The following is a 16,722-nucleotide window of genomic DNA, read 5'->3' on the forward strand; positions in this document are numbered from 1 at the left end:
TTGCATCCTCAACATGTTTCTGGCATGCATATCCACCACACCTAATGCATGTTGGGATCAGTTAGAGGTCCCTTTCCCATAAAAAAACACCAAGCTTATTATTAGGGGTTGTACTAGGGGAATTTCCCAAGCATGGATAACAAACCTTGGAGTCCATTTTTAGTGTGTGAAATAATTATTAAATTTTTTTTGCATACAAGAACTCTAAAATTTTCATTTAGTTATGCCTTATGTCTTTTTTGTTTAGGAGAAAAAAAAGGAGAGTGAAAACTCAAGTTTGGATTTGAAAACAAATTTGAACATCCAAAATGGAAATGCACAAATGCTGAGAGAGATAGTTCCAAAAAGAATCTGTCATTTTTAAGGATAGGCAAAAAGTGGGTTGTTTTGCCTTGTGAATATCCAACCACTTGAGAATTTGATTTTTTCTACTCCTTAAAAATTTTGGGATCATTAGGTCCACTTGCATCCTCAACATGTTTCTGCCATGCATATCCACCACACTTAAAGCATGTTGGGATCAGTTAGAGGTCCCTTTCCTTTAAAATTCCACCAAGCTTATTATTAGGGGTTCTACTTGTGGAATTTCCCAAACATGGATAACAAAACCTTGGAGTCCATTTTTAGCGAGTGAAATAATTTTCAAATTTTTTTTGCATACATGAACTCTTAAATTTTTATTTTGTTATGCCTTATATATCTGTTTTGTTTAGGAGACAAAAAGGGTGAGTGAAAACTCAAGTTTGGATCTGAAAACAAATTTGATCATCCAAAATGGAAATGCACAAATGCTGAGAGAGTTAGTTCCAAAAAGTATCTGTGATTTTGAAGGATAGGCAAAAAGTGGGTTGTTTGGCTCTGGTAAATATCCAACCACTTGAGAATTTGATTTTTTCTACTCCTTGAAAATTTTGGATCATTAGGTCCACTTGCATTCTCAACATGTTTCTGGCATGCATATCCACCACACTTAATGCATGTTGGGATTAGTTAGAGGTCCCTTTCCTATAAAATCCCACCAAGCTTATTATTAGGGGTTGTACTTGTGGAATTACCTAAACATGGAGAACAAAACCATGGAGTCCATTTTTAGTGCGTGAAATAATTTTCAAATTTTTTTTGCATACATGAACTCTAAAATTTTCATTTTGTTATGCCTTATATTTTTTTTTGTTTAGGAGAAAAAATGGGAGAGAGAAAACTCAAGTTTGGATCTGAAAACAAATTTGAACATCCAAAATGGAAATGCACAAATGCTGAGAGAGGTAGTACCAAAAAGTATCTGTGATTTTCAAGTATAGGCAAAAAGTGGGTTGTTTGGCCTTGTAAATATCCAACCACTTGAGAATTTGATTTTTTCTACTCTTTGAAAATTTTGGATCATTAGGTCCACTTGCATCCTCAACATGTTTCTGGCATGCATATCCACCACACTTAATGCAGGTTGGGATCAGTTAGAGGTCCCTTTCCTATAAAATCTCTACAGGCTTATTATTAGGGGTTGTACTAGAGGAATTTCCCAAGCATGGATAAAAAAACCTTGGAGTCCATTTTTAGTATGTGAAATAATTTTCAATTTTTTTTTTCATTCTTGAACTCTAAAACTTTCATTTTGTTATGCCTTATATCTTTTTTGTTTACTCCAAAAAATGGGAGAGAGAAAACTCAAGTTGGGATCTAAAAACAAATTTGAACATCCAAAATGGAAATGCACAAATGCTGAGAGAGGTAGTTCAGAAAAGTATCTGTGATTTTTAAGGATAGGCAAAAAGGGAGTTGTTTGGCCTTGTAAATATGCAACCACTTGAGAATTTGATTTTTTCTACTCCTTGAAATTTTTGGATCATTAGGTCAACTTGCATCCTCAACATGATTCTGGCATGCATATCTACCACACTTAAAGCATGTTGGGATCAGTTAGAGGTCCCTTTCCTATAAAATTCCACCAAGCGTATTATTAGGGGTTGTACTAGTGGAATTTCCCAAACATGGATAACAAAACCTTGGAGTCCATTTTTAGCGAGTGAAATAATTTTCAAATTTTTTTTGCATACATGAACTCTTAAATTTTTATTTTTTTATGCCTTATATATCTGTTTTGTTTAGGAGACAAAAAGGGTGAGTGAAAACTCAAGTTTGGATCTGAAAACAAATTTGATCATCCAAAATGGAAATGCACAAATGCTGAGAGAGTTAGTTCCAAAAAGTATCTGTGATTTTGAAGGATAGGCAAAAAGTGGGTTGTTTGGCTCTGGTAAATATCCAACCACTTGAGAATTTGATTTTTTCTACTCCTTGAAAATTTTGGATCATTAGGTCCACTTGCATTCTCAACATGTTTCTGGCATGCATATCCACCACACTTAATGCATGTTGGGATTAGTTAGAGGTCCCTTTCCTATAAAATCCCACCAAGCTTATTATTAGGGGTTGTACTTGTGGAATTACCTAAACATGGAGAACAAAACCATGGAGTCCATTTTTAGTGCGTGAAATAATTTTCAAATTTTTTTTGCATACATGAACTCTAAAATTTTCTTTTTGTTATGCCTTATATCTTTTTTGTTTAGGAGAAAAAATGGGAAAGTGAAATCTCAAGTTTGGTTCTGAAAACAAATTTGAACATCCAAAATGGAAATGCACAAATGCTGAGAGAGATAGTTCCAAAAAGTATCCGTGATTTTTAAGGATAGGCAAAAAGTGGGTTTTTTGGCTCTAGTAAATATCCAACCACTTGAGAATTTGATTTTTCCTACTCCTTGAAATTTTTCGATCATTAGCTCCACTTGCATCCTCAACATGTTTCTGGCATGCATATCCACCACACCTAATGCATGTTGGGATCAGTTAGAGGTCCCTTTCCCATAAAAAAACACCAAGCTTATTATTAGGGGTTGTACTAGGGGAATTTCCCAAGCATGGATAACAAACCTTGGAGTCCATTTTTAGTGTGTGAAATAATTATTAAATTTTTTTTGCATACAAGAACTCTAAAATTTTCATTTAGTTATGCCTTATGTCTTTTTTGTTTAGGAGAAAAAAAAGGAGAGTGAAAACTCAAGTTTGGATTTGAAAACAAATTTGAACATCCAAAATGGAAATGCACAAATGCTGAGAGAGATAGTTCCAAAAAGAATCTGTCATTTTTAAGGATAGGCAAAAAGTGGGTTGTTTTGCCTTGTGAATATCCAACCACTTGAGAATTTGATTTTTTCTACTCCTTAAAAATTTTGGGATCATTAGGTCCACTTGCATCCTCAACATGTTTCTGCCATGCATATCCACCACACTTAAAGCATGTTGGGATCAGTTAGAGGTCCCTTTCCTTTAAAATTCCACCAAGCTTATTATTAGGGGTTCTACTTGTGGAATTTCCCAAACATGGATAACAAAACCTTGGAGTCCATTTTTAGCGAGTGAAATAATTTTCAAATTTTTTTTGCATACATGAACTCTTAAATTTTTATTTTGTTATGCCTTATATATCTGTTTTGTTTAGGAGACAAAAAGGGTGAGTGAAAACTCAAGTTTGGATCTGAAAACAAATTTGATCATCCAAAATGGAAATGCACAAATGCTGAGAGAGTTAGTTCCAAAAAGTATCTGTGATTTTGAAGGATAGGCAAAAAGTGGGTTGTTTGGCTCTGGTAAATATCCAACCACTTGAGAATTTGATTTTTTCTACTCCTTGAAAATTTTGGATCATTAGGTCCACTTGCATTCTCAACATGTTTCTGGCATGCATATCCACCACACTTAATGCATGTTGGGATTAGTTAGAGGTCCCTTTCCTATAAAATCCCACCAAGCTTATTATTAGGGGTTGTACTTGTGGAATTACCTAAACATGGAGAACAAAACCATGGAGTCCATTTTTAGTGCGTGAAATAATTTTCAAATTTTTTTTGCATACATGAACTCTAAAATTTTCATTTTGTTATGCCTTATATTTTTTTTTGTTTAGGAGAAAAAATGGGAGAGAGAAAACTCAAGTTTGGATCTGAAAACAAATTTGAACATCCAAAATGGAAATGCACAAATGCTGAGAGAGGTAGTACCAAAAAGTATCTGTGATTTTCAAGTATAGGCAAAAAGTGGGTTGTTTGGCCTTGTAAATATCCAACCACTTGAGAATTTGATTTTTTCTACTCTTTGAAAATTTTGGATCATTAGGTCCACTTGCATCCTCAACATGTTTCTGGCATGCATATCCACCACACTTAATGCAGGTTGGGATCAGTTAGAGGTCCCTTTCCTATAAAATCTCTACAGGCTTATTATTAGGGGTTGTACTAGAGGAATTTCCCAAGCATGGATAAAAAAACCTTGGAGTCCATTTTTAGTATGTGAAATAATTTTCAATTTTTTTTTTCATTCTTGAACTCTAAAACTTTCATTTTGTTATGCCTTATATCTTTTTTGTTTACTCCAAAAAATGGGAGAGAGAAAACTCAAGTTGGGATCTAAAAACAAATTTGAACATCCAAAATGGAAATGCACAAATGCTGAGAGAGGTAGTTCAGAAAAGTATCTGTGATTTTTAAGGATAGGCAAAAAGGGAGTTGTTTGGCCTTGTAAATATGCAACCACTTGAGAATTTGATTTTTTCTACTCCTTGAAATTTTTGGATCATTAGGTCAACTTGCATCCTCAACATGATTCTGGCATGCATATCTACCACACTTAAAGCATGTTGGGATCAGTTAGAGGTCCCTTTCCTATAAAATTCCACCAAGCGTATTATTAGGGGTTGTACTAGTGGAATTTCCCAAACATGGATAACAAAACCTTGGAGTCCATTTTTAGCGAGTGAAATAATTTTCAAATTTTTTTTGCATACATGAACTCTTAAATTTTTATTTTTTTATGCCTTATATATCTGTTTTGTTTAGGAGACAAAAAGGGTGAGTGAAAACTCAAGTTTGGATCTGAAAACAAATTTGATCATCCAAAATGGAAATGCACAAATGCTGAGAGAGTTAGTTCCAAAAAGTATCTGTGATTTTGAAGGATAGGCAAAAAGTGGGTTGTTTGGCTCTGGTAAATATCCAACCACTTGAGAATTTGATTTTTTCTACTCCTTGAAAATTTTGGATCATTAGGTCCACTTGCATTCTCAACATGTTTCTGGCATGCATATCCACCACACTTAATGCATGTTGGGATTAGTTAGAGGTCCCTTTCCTATAAAATCCCACCAAGCTTATTATTAGGGGTTGTACTTGTGGAATTACCTAAACATGGAGAACAAAACCATGGAGTCCATTTTTAGTGCGTGAAATAATTTTCAAATTTTTTTTGCATACATGAACTCTAAAATTTTCTTTTTGTTATGCCTTATATCTTTTTTGTTTAGGAGAAAAAATGGGAAAGTGAAATCTCAAGTTTGGTTCTGAAAACAAATTTGAACATCCAAAATGGAAATGCACAAATGCTGAGAGAGATAGTTCCAAAAAGTATCCGTGATTTTTAAGGATAGGCAAAAAGTGGGTTTTTTGGCTCTAGTAAATATCCAACCACTTGAGAATTTGATTTTTCCTACTCCTTGAAATTTTTCGATCATTAGCTCCACTTGCATCCTCAACATGTTTCTGGCATGCATATCCACCACACCTAATGCATGTTGGGATCAGTTAGAGGTCCCTTTCCCATAAAAAAACACCAAGCTTATTATTAGGGGTTGTACTAGGGGAATTTCCCAAGCATGGATAACAAACCTTGGAGTCCATTTTTAGTGTGTGAAATAATTATTAAATTTTTTTTGCATACAAGAACTCTAAAATTTTCATTTAGTTATGCCTTATGTCTTTTTTGTTTAGGAGAAAAAAAAGGAGAGTGAAAACTCAAGTTTGGATTTGAAAACAAATTTGAACATCCAAAATGGAAATGCACAAATGCTGAGAGAGATAGTTCCAAAAAGAATCTGTCATTTTTAAGGATAGGCAAAAAGTGGGTTGTTTTGCCTTGTGAATATCCAACCACTTGAGAATTTGATTTTTTCTACTCCTTAAAAATTTTGGGATCATTAGGTCCACTTGCATCCTCAACATGTTTCTGCCATGCATATCCACCACACTTAAAGCATGTTGGGATCAGTTAGAGGTCCCTTTCCTTTAAAATTCCACCAAGCTTATTATTAGGGGTTCTACTTGTGGAATTTCCCAAACATGGATAACAAAACCTTGGAGTCCATTTTTAGCGAGTGAAATAATTTTCAAATTTTTTTTGCATACATGAACTCTTAAATTTTTATTTTGTTATGCCTTATATATCTGTTTTGTTTAGGAGACAAAAAGGGTGAGTGAAAACTCAAGTTTGGATCTGAAAACAAATTTGATCATCCAAAATGGAAATGCACAAATGCTGAGAGAGTTAGTTCCAAAAAGTATCTGTGATTTTGAAGGATAGGCAAAAAGTGGGTTGTTTGGCTCTGGTAAATATCCAACCACTTGAGAATTTGATTTTTTCTACTCCTTGAAAATTTTGGATCATTAGGTCCACTTGCATTCTCAACATGTTTCTGGCATGCATATCCACCACACTTAATGCATGTTGGGATTAGTTAGAGGTCCCTTTCCTATAAAATCCCACCAAGCTTATTATTAGGGGTTGTACTTGTGGAATTACCTAAACATGGAGAACAAAACCATGGAGTCCATTTTTAGTGCGTGAAATAATTTTCAAATTTTTTTTGCATACATGAACTCTAAAATTTTCATTTTGTTATGCCTTATATTTTTTTTTGTTTAGGAGAAAAAATGGGAGAGAGAAAACTCAAGTTTGGATCTGAAAACAAATTTGAACATCCAAAATGGAAATGCACAAATGCTGAGAGAGGTAGTACCAAAAAGTATCTGTGATTTTCAAGTATAGGCAAAAAGTGGGTTGTTTGGCCTTGTAAATATCCAACCACTTGAGAATTTGATTTTTTCTACTCTTTGAAAATTTTGGATCATTAGGTCCACTTGCATCCTCAACATGTTTCTGGCATGCATATCCACCACACTTAATGCAGGTTGGGATCAGTTAGAGGTCCCTTTCCTATAAAATCTCTACAGGCTTATTATTAGGGGTTGTACTAGAGGAATTTCCCAAGCATGGATAAAAAAACCTTGGAGTCCATTTTTAGTATGTGAAATAATTTTCAATTTTTTTTTTCATTCTTGAACTCTAAAACTTTCATTTTGTTATGCCTTATATCTTTTTTGTTTACTCCAAAAAATGGGAGAGAGAAAACTCAAGTTGGGATCTAAAAACAAATTTGAACATCCAAAATGGAAATGCACAAATGCTGAGAGAGGTAGTTCAGAAAAGTATCTGTGATTTTTAAGGATAGGCAAAAAGGGAGTTGTTTGGCCTTGTAAATATGCAACCACTTGAGAATTTGATTTTTTCTACTCCTTGAAATTTTTGGATCATTAGGTCAACTTGCATCCTCAACATGATTCTGGCATGCATATCTACCACACTTAAAGCATGTTGGGATCAGTTAGAGGTCCCTTTCCTATAAAATTCCACCAAGCGTATTATTAGGGGTTGTACTAGTGGAATTTCCCAAACATGGATAACAAAACCTTGGAGTCCATTTTTAGCGAGTGAAATAATTTTCAAATTTTTTTTGCATACATGAACTCTTAAATTTTTATTTTTTTATGCCTTATATATCTGTTTTGTTTAGGAGACAAAAAGGGTGAGTGAAAACTCAAGTTTGGATCTGAAAACAAATTTGATCATCCAAAATGGAAATGCACAAATGCTGAGAGAGTTAGTTCCAAAAAGTATCTGTGATTTTGAAGGATAGGCAAAAAGTGGGTTGTTTGGCTCTGGTAAATATCCAACCACTTGAGAATTTGATTTTTTCTACTCCTTGAAAATTTTGGATCATTAGGTCCACTTGCATTCTCAACATGTTTCTGGCATGCATATCCACCACACTTAATGCATGTTGGGATTAGTTAGAGGTCCCTTTCCTATAAAATCCCACCAAGCTTATTATTAGGGGTTGTACTTGTGGAATTACCTAAACATGGAGAACAAAACCATGGAGTCCATTTTTAGTGCGTGAAATAATTTTCAAATTTTTTTTGCATACATGAACTCTAAAATTTTCTTTTTGTTATGCCTTATATCTTTTTTGTTTAGGAGAAAAAATGGGAAAGTGAAATCTCAAGTTTGGTTCTGAAAACAAATTTGAACATCCAAAATGGAAATGCACAAATGCTGAGAGAGATAGTTCCAAAAAGTATCCGTGATTTTTAAGGATAGGCAAAAAGTGGGTTTTTTGGCTCTAGTAAATATCCAACCACTTGAGAATTTGATTTTTCCTACTCCTTGAAATTTTTCGATCATTAGCTCCACTTGCATCCTCAACATGTTTCTGGCATGCATATCCACCACACCTAATGCATGTTGGGATCAGTTAGAGGTCCCTTTCCCATAAAAAAACACCAAGCTTATTATTAGGGGTTGTACTAGGGGAATTTCCCAAGCATGGATAACAAACCTTGGAGTCCATTTTTAGTGTGTGAAATAATTATTAAATTTTTTTTGCATACAAGAACTCTAAAATTTTCATTTAGTTATGCCTTATGTCTTTTTTGTTTAGGAGAAAAAAAAGGAGAGTGAAAACTCAAGTTTGGATTTGAAAACAAATTTGAACATCCAAAATGGAAATGCACAAATGCTGAGAGAGATAGTTCCAAAAAGAATCTGTCATTTTTAAGGATAGGCAAAAAGTGGGTTGTTTTGCCTTGTGAATATCCAACCACTTGAGAATTTGATTTTTTCTACTCCTTAAAAATTTTGGGATCATTAGGTCCACTTGCATCCTCAACATGTTTCTGCCATGCATATCCACCACACTTAAAGCATGTTGGGATCAGTTAGAGGTCCCTTTCCTTTAAAATTCCACCAAGCTTATTATTAGGGGTTCTACTTGTGGAATTTCCCAAACATGGATAACAAAACCTTGGAGTCCATTTTTAGCGAGTGAAATAATTTTCAAATTTTTTTTGCATACATGAACTCTTAAATTTTTATTTTGTTATGCCTTATATATCTGTTTTGTTTAGGAGACAAAAAGGGTGAGTGAAAACTCAAGTTTGGATCTGAAAACAAATTTGATCATCCAAAATGGAAATGCACAAATGCTGAGAGAGTTAGTTCCAAAAAGTATCTGTGATTTTGAAGGATAGGCAAAAAGTGGGTTGTTTGGCTCTGGTAAATATCCAACCACTTGAGAATTTGATTTTTTCTACTCCTTGAAAATTTTGGATCATTAGGTCCACTTGCATTCTCAACATGTTTCTGGCATGCATATCCACCACACTTAATGCATGTTGGGATTAGTTAGAGGTCCCTTTCCTATAAAATCCCACCAAGCTTATTATTAGGGGTTGTACTTGTGGAATTACCTAAACATGGAGAACAAAACCATGGAGTCCATTTTTAGTGCGTGAAATAATTTTCAAATTTTTTTTGCATACATGAACTCTAAAATTTTCATTTTGTTATGCCTTATATTTTTTTTTGTTTAGGAGAAAAAATGGGAGAGAGAAAACTCAAGTTTGGATCTGAAAACAAATTTGAACATCCAAAATGGAAATGCACAAATGCTGAGAGAGGTAGTACCAAAAAGTATCTGTGATTTTCAAGTATAGGCAAAAAGTGGGTTGTTTGGCCTTGTAAATATCCAACCACTTGAGAATTTGATTTTTTCTACTCTTTGAAAATTTTGGATCATTAGGTCCACTTGCATCCTCAACATGTTTCTGGCATGCATATCCACCACACTTAATGCAGGTTGGGATCAGTTAGAGGTCCCTTTCCTATAAAATCTCTACAGGCTTATTATTAGGGGTTGTACTAGAGGAATTTCCCAAGCATGGATAAAAAAACCTTGGAGTCCATTTTTAGTATGTGAAATAATTTTCAATTTTTTTTTTCATTCTTGAACTCTAAAACTTTCATTTTGTTATGCCTTATATCTTTTTTGTTTACTCCAAAAAATGGGAGAGAGAAAACTCAAGTTGGGATCTAAAAACAAATTTGAACATCCAAAATGGAAATGCACAAATGCTGAGAGAGGTAGTTCAGAAAAGTATCTGTGATTTTTAAGGATAGGCAAAAAGGGAGTTGTTTGGCCTTGTAAATATGCAACCACTTGAGAATTTGATTTTTTCTACTCCTTGAAATTTTTGGATCATTAGGTCAACTTGCATCCTCAACATGATTCTGGCATGCATATCTACCACACTTAAAGCATGTTGGGATCAGTTAGAGGTCCCTTTCCTATAAAATTCCACCAAGCGTATTATTAGGGGTTGTACTAGTGGAATTTCCCAAACATGGATAACAAAACCTTGGAGTCCATTTTTAGCGAGTGAAATAATTTTCAAATTTTTTTTGCATACATGAACTCTTAAATTTTTATTTTTTTATGCCTTATATATCTGTTTTGTTTAGGAGACAAAAAGGGTGAGTGAAAACTCAAGTTTGGATCTGAAAACAAATTTGATCATCCAAAATGGAAATGCACAAATGCTGAGAGAGTTAGTTCCAAAAAGTATCTGTGATTTTGAAGGATAGGCAAAAAGTGGGTTGTTTGGCTCTGGTAAATATCCAACCACTTGAGAATTTGATTTTTTCTACTCCTTGAAAATTTTGGATCATTAGGTCCACTTGCATTCTCAACATGTTTCTGGCATGCATATCCACCACACTTAATGCATGTTGGGATTAGTTAGAGGTCCCTTTCCTATAAAATCCCACCAAGCTTATTATTAGGGGTTGTACTTGTGGAATTACCTAAACATGGAGAACAAAACCATGGAGTCCATTTTTAGTGCGTGAAATAATTTTCAAATTTTTTTTGCATACATGAACTCTAAAATTTTCTTTTTGTTATGCCTTATATCTTTTTTGTTTAGGAGAAAAAATGGGAAAGTGAAATCTCAAGTTTGGTTCTGAAAACAAATTTGAACATCCAAAATGGAAATGCACAAATGCTGAGAGAGATAGTTCCAAAAAGTATCCGTGATTTTTAAGGATAGGCAAAAAGTGGGTTTTTTGGCTCTAGTAAATATCCAACCACTTGAGAATTTGATTTTTCCTACTCCTTGAAATTTTTCGATCATTAGCTCCACTTGCATCCTCAACATATTTCTGGCATGCATATCCACCACACCTAATGCATGTTGGGATCAGTTAGAGGTCCCTTTCCCATAAAAAAACACCAAGCTTATTATTAGGGGTTGTACTAGGGGAATTTCCCAAGCATGGATAACAAACCTTGGAGTCCATTTTTAGTGTGTGAAATAATTATTAAATTTTTTTTGCATACAAGAACTCTAAAATTTTCATTTAGTTATGCCTTATGTCTTTTTTGTTTAGGAGAAAAAAAAGGAGAGTGAAAACTCAAGTTTGGATTTGAAAACAAATTTGAACATCCAAAATGGAAATGCACAAATGCTGAGAGAGATAGTTCCAAAAAGAATCTGTCATTTTTAAGGATAGGCAAAAAGTGGGTTGTTTTGCCTTGTGAATATCCAACCACTTGAGAATTTCATTTTTTCTACTCCTTAAAAATTTTGGGATCATTAGGTCCACTTGCATCCTCAACATGTTTCTGCCATGCATATCCACCACACTTAAAGCATGTTGGGATCAGTTAGAGGTCCCTTTCCTTTAAAATTCCACCAAGCTTATTAGTAGGGGTTCTACTTGTGGAATTCCCCAAACATGGATAACAAAACCTTGGAGTCCATTTTTAGGGCGTGAAATAATTTTCAAATTTTTTTTACATACATGAACTCTAAAATTTTCATTTTGTTATGCCTTATATCTTTTTTGTTTAGGAGAAAAAAAGGGAGAGTGAAAACTCAAGTTTGGATCTGAAAACAAATTTGAACATCCAAAATGGAAATACACAAATGCTGAGAGAGATAGTTCCAAAAAGTATCTGTGATTTTTAAGGATTGGCAAAAAGTGGGTTGTTTGGCCCTGGTAAATATCCAACCACTTGAGAATTTGATTTTTTCTACTCCTTGAAAATTTTGGATCGATAGGTTCATTTGCATTCTCAACATGTTTCTGGCATGCATATCCACCACACTTAATGCATGTTGGGATTAGTTAGAGGTCCCTTTCCTATAAAATCCCACCGAGCTTATTATTAGGGGTTGTACTAAGGGAATTTCCCAAGCAAGGATAACAAAACCTTGGAGTCCATTTTTAGTGTGTGAAATAATTTTCAAATTTTTTTTGCATACATGAACTCTAAAATTTTCATTTTGTTATGCCTTATATTTTTTTTTGTTTAGGAGAAAAAATGGGAGAGAGAAAACTCAAGTTTGGATCTGAAAACAAATTTGAACATCCAAAATGGAAATGCACAAATGCTGAGAGAGGTAGTACCAAAAAGTATCTGTGATTTTCAAGTATAGGCAAAAAGTGGGTTGTTTGGCCTTGTAAATATCCAACCACTTGAGAATTTGATTTTTTCTACTCTTTGAAAATTTTGGATCATTAGGTCCACTTGCATCCTCAACATGTTTCTGGCATGCATATCCACCACACTTAATGCAGGTTGGGATCAGTTAGAGGTCCCTTTCCTATAAAATCTCTACAGGCTATTAGGGGTTGTACTAGAGGAATTTCCCAAGCATGGATAAAAAAACCTTGGAGTCCATTTTTAGTATGTGAAATAATTTTCAATTTTTTTTTTTCATTCTTGAACTCTAAAACTTTCATTTTGTTATGCCTTATATCTTTTTTGTTTACTCCAAAAAATGGGAGAGAGAAAACTCCAGTTGGGATCTAAAAACAAATTTGAACATCCAAAATGGAAATGCACAAATGCTGAGAGAGGTAGTACCAAAAAGTATCTGTGGTTTTCAAGTATAGGCAAAAAGTGGGTTGTTTGGCCTTGTAAATATCCAACCACTTGAGAATTTGATTTTTTCTACTCTTTGAAAATTTTGGATCATTAGGTCCACTTGCATCCTCAACATGTTTCTGGCATGCATATCCACCACACTTAATGCAGGTTGGGATCAGTTAGAGGTCCCTTTCCTATAAAATCTCTACAGGCTTATTATTAGGGGTTGTACTAGAGGAATTTCCCAAGCATGGATAAAAAAACCTTGGAGTCCATTTTTAGTATGTGAAATAATTTTCAATTTTTTTTTTTCATTCTTGAACTCTAAAACTTTCATTTTGTTATGCCTTATATCTTTTTTGTTTACTCCAAAAAATGGGAGAGAGAAAACTCCAGTTGGGATCTAAAAACAAATTTGAACATCCAAAATGGAAATGCACAAATGCTGAGAGAGGTAGTTCAGAAAAGTATCTGTGATTTTTAAGGATAGGCAAAAAGGGAGTTGTTTGGCCTTGTAAATATGCAACCACTTGAGAATTTGATTTTTTCTACTCCTTGAAATTTTTGGATCATTAGGTCAACTTGCATCCTCAACATGATTCTGGCATGCATATCTACCACACTTAAAGCATGTTGGGATCAGTTAGAGGTCCCTTTCCTATAAAATTCCACCAAGCGTATTATTAGGGGTTGTACTAGTGGAATTTCCCAAACATGGATAACAAAACCTTGGAGTCCATTTTTAGCGAGTGAAATAATTTTCAAATTTTTTTTGCATACATGAACTCTTAAATTTTTATTTTTTTATGCCTTATATATCTGTTTTGTTTAGGAGACAAAAAGGGTGAGCGAAAACTCAAGTTTGGATCTGAAAACAAATTTGATCATCCAAAATGGAAATGCACAAATGCTGAGAGAGTTAGTTCCAAAAAGTATCTGTGATTTTGAAGGATAGGCAAAAAGTGGGTTGTTTGGCTCTGGTAAATATCCAACCACTTGAGAATTTGATTTTTTCTACTCCTTGAAAATTTTGGATCATTAGGTCCACTTGCATTCTCAACATGTTTCTGGCATGCATATCCACCACACTTAATGCATGTTGGGATTAGTTAGAGGTCCCTTTCCTATAAAATCCCACCAAGCTTATTATTAGGGGTTGTACTTGTGGAATTACCTAAACATGGAGAACAAAACCATGGAGTCCATTTTTAGTGCGTGAAATAATTTTCAAATTTTTTTTGCATACATGAACTCTAAAATTTTCTTTTTGTTATGCCTTATATCTTTTTTGTTTAGGAGAAAAAATGGGAAAGTGAAATCTCAAGTTTGGTTCTGAAAACAAATTTGAACATCCAAAATGGAAATGCACAAATGCTGAGAGAGATAGTTCCAAAAAGTATCCGTGATTTTTAAGGATAGGCAAAAAGTGGGTTTTTTGGCTCTAGTAAATATCCAACCACTTGAGAATTTGATTTTTCCTACTCCTTGAAATTTTTCGATCATTAGCTCCACTTGCATCCTCAACATGTTTCTGGCATGCATATCCACCACACCTAATGCATGTTGGGATCAGTTAGAGGTCCCTTTCCCATAAAAAAACACCAAGCTTATTATTAGGGGTTGTACTAGGGGAATTTCCCAAGCATGGATAACAAACCTTGGAGTCCATTTTTAGTGTGTGAAATAATTATTAAATTTTTTTTGCATACAAGAACTCTAAAATTTTCATTTAGTTATGCCTTATGTCTTTTTTGTTTAGGAGAAAAAAAAGGAGAGTGAAAACTCAAGTTTGGATTTGAAAACAAATTTGAACATCCAAAATGGAAATGCACAAATGCTGAGAGGGATAGTTCCAAAAAGAATCTGTCATTTTTAAGGATAGGCAAAAAGTGGGTTGTTTTGCCTTGTGAATATCCAACCACTTGAGAATTTGATTTTTTCTACTCCTTAAAAATTTTGGGATCATTAGGTCCACTTGCATCCTCAACATGTTTCTGCCATGCATATCCACCACACTTAAAGCATGTTGGGATCAGTTAGAGGTCCCTTTCCTTTAAAATTCCACCAAGCTTATTATTAGGGGTTCTACTTGTGGAATTCCCCAAACATGGATAACAAAACCTTGGAGTCCATTTTTAGTGCGTGAAATAATTTTCAAATTTTTTTTACATACATGAACTCTAAAATTTTCATTTTGTTATGCCTTATATCTTTTTTGTTTAGGAGAAAAAAAGGGAGAGTGAAAACTCAAGTTTGGATCTGAAAACAAATTTGAACATCCAAAATGGAAATACACAAATGCTGAGAGAGATAGTTCCAAAAAGTATCTGTGATTTTTAAGGATAGGCAAAAAGTGGGTTGTTTGGCCCTGGTAAATATCCAACCACTTGAGAATTTGATTTTTTCTACTCCTTGAAAATTTTGGATCGATAGGTTCATTTGCATTCTCAACATGTTTCTGGCATGCATATCCACCACACTTAATGCATGTTGGGATTAGTTAGAGGTCCCTTTCCTATAAAATCCCACCGAGCTTATTATTAGGGGTTGTACTAAGGGAATTTCCCAAGCAAGGATAACAAAACCTTGGAGTCCATTTTTAGTGTGTGAAATAATTTTCAAATTTTTTTTGCATACATGAACTCTAAAATTTTCATTTTGTTATGCCTTTTATTTTTTTTGTTTAGGAGAAAAAATGGGAGAGAGAAAACTCAAGTTTGGATCTGAAAACAAATTTGAACATCCAAAATGGAAATGCACAAATGCTGAGAGAGGTAGTACCAAAAAGTATCTGTGGTTTTCAAGTGTAGGCAAAAAGTGGGTTGTTTGGCCTTGTAAATATCCAACCACTTGAGAATTTGATTTTTTCTACTCTTTGAAAATTTTGGATCATTAGGTCCACTTGCATCCTCAACATGTTTCTGGCATGCATATCCACCACACTTAATGCAGGTTGGGATCAGTTAGAGGTCCCTTTCCTATAAAATCTCTACAGGCTTATTATTAGGGGTTGTACTAGAGGAATTTCCCAAGCATGGATAAAAAAACCTTGGAGTCCATTTTTAGTATGTGAAATAATTTTCAATTTTTTTTTTTCATTCTTGAACTCTAAAACTTTCATTTTGTTATGCCTTATATCTTTTTTGTTTACTCCAAAAAATGGGAGAGAGAAAACTCCAGTTGGGATCTAAAAACAAATTTGAACATCCAAAATGGAAATGCACAAATGCTGAGAGAGGTAGTTCAGAAAAGTATCTGTGATTTTTAAGGATAGGCAAAAAGGGAGTTGTTTGGCCTTGTAAATATGCAACCACTTGAGAATTTGATTTTTTCTACTCCTTGAAATTTTTGGATCATTAGGTCAACTTGCATCCTCAACATGATTCTGGCATGCATATCTACCACACTTAAAGCATGTTGGGATCAGTTAGAGGTCCCTTTCCTATAAAATTCCACCAAGCGTATTATTAGGGGTTGTACTAGTGGAATTTCCCAAACATGGATAACAAAACCTTGGAGTCCATTTTTAGCGAGTGAAATAATTTTCAAATTTTTTTTGCATACATGAACTCTTAAATTTTTATTTTTTTATGCCTTATATATCTGTTTTGTTTAGGAGACAAAAAGGGTGAGCGAAAACTCAAGTTTGGATCTGAAAACAAATTTGATCATCCAAAATGGAAATGCACAAATGCTGAGAGAGTTAGTTCCAAAAAGTATCTGTGATTTTGAAGGATAGGCAAAAAGTGGGTTGTTTGGCTCTGGTAAATATCCAACCACTTGAGAATTTGATTTTTTCTACTCCTTGAAAATTTTGGATCATTAGGTCCACTTGCATTCTCAAC

Source organism: Aristolochia californica, unplaced genomic scaffold (assembly GCF_029961685.1).
Source record: "Aristolochia californica isolate CCGP_79_NKW_82.1479 unplaced genomic scaffold, dmAriCali1.0.hap1 SCAF_4, whole genome shotgun sequence".
Classification (NCBI taxonomy): Eukaryota; Viridiplantae; Streptophyta; class Magnoliopsida; order Piperales; family Aristolochiaceae; genus Aristolochia; species Aristolochia californica.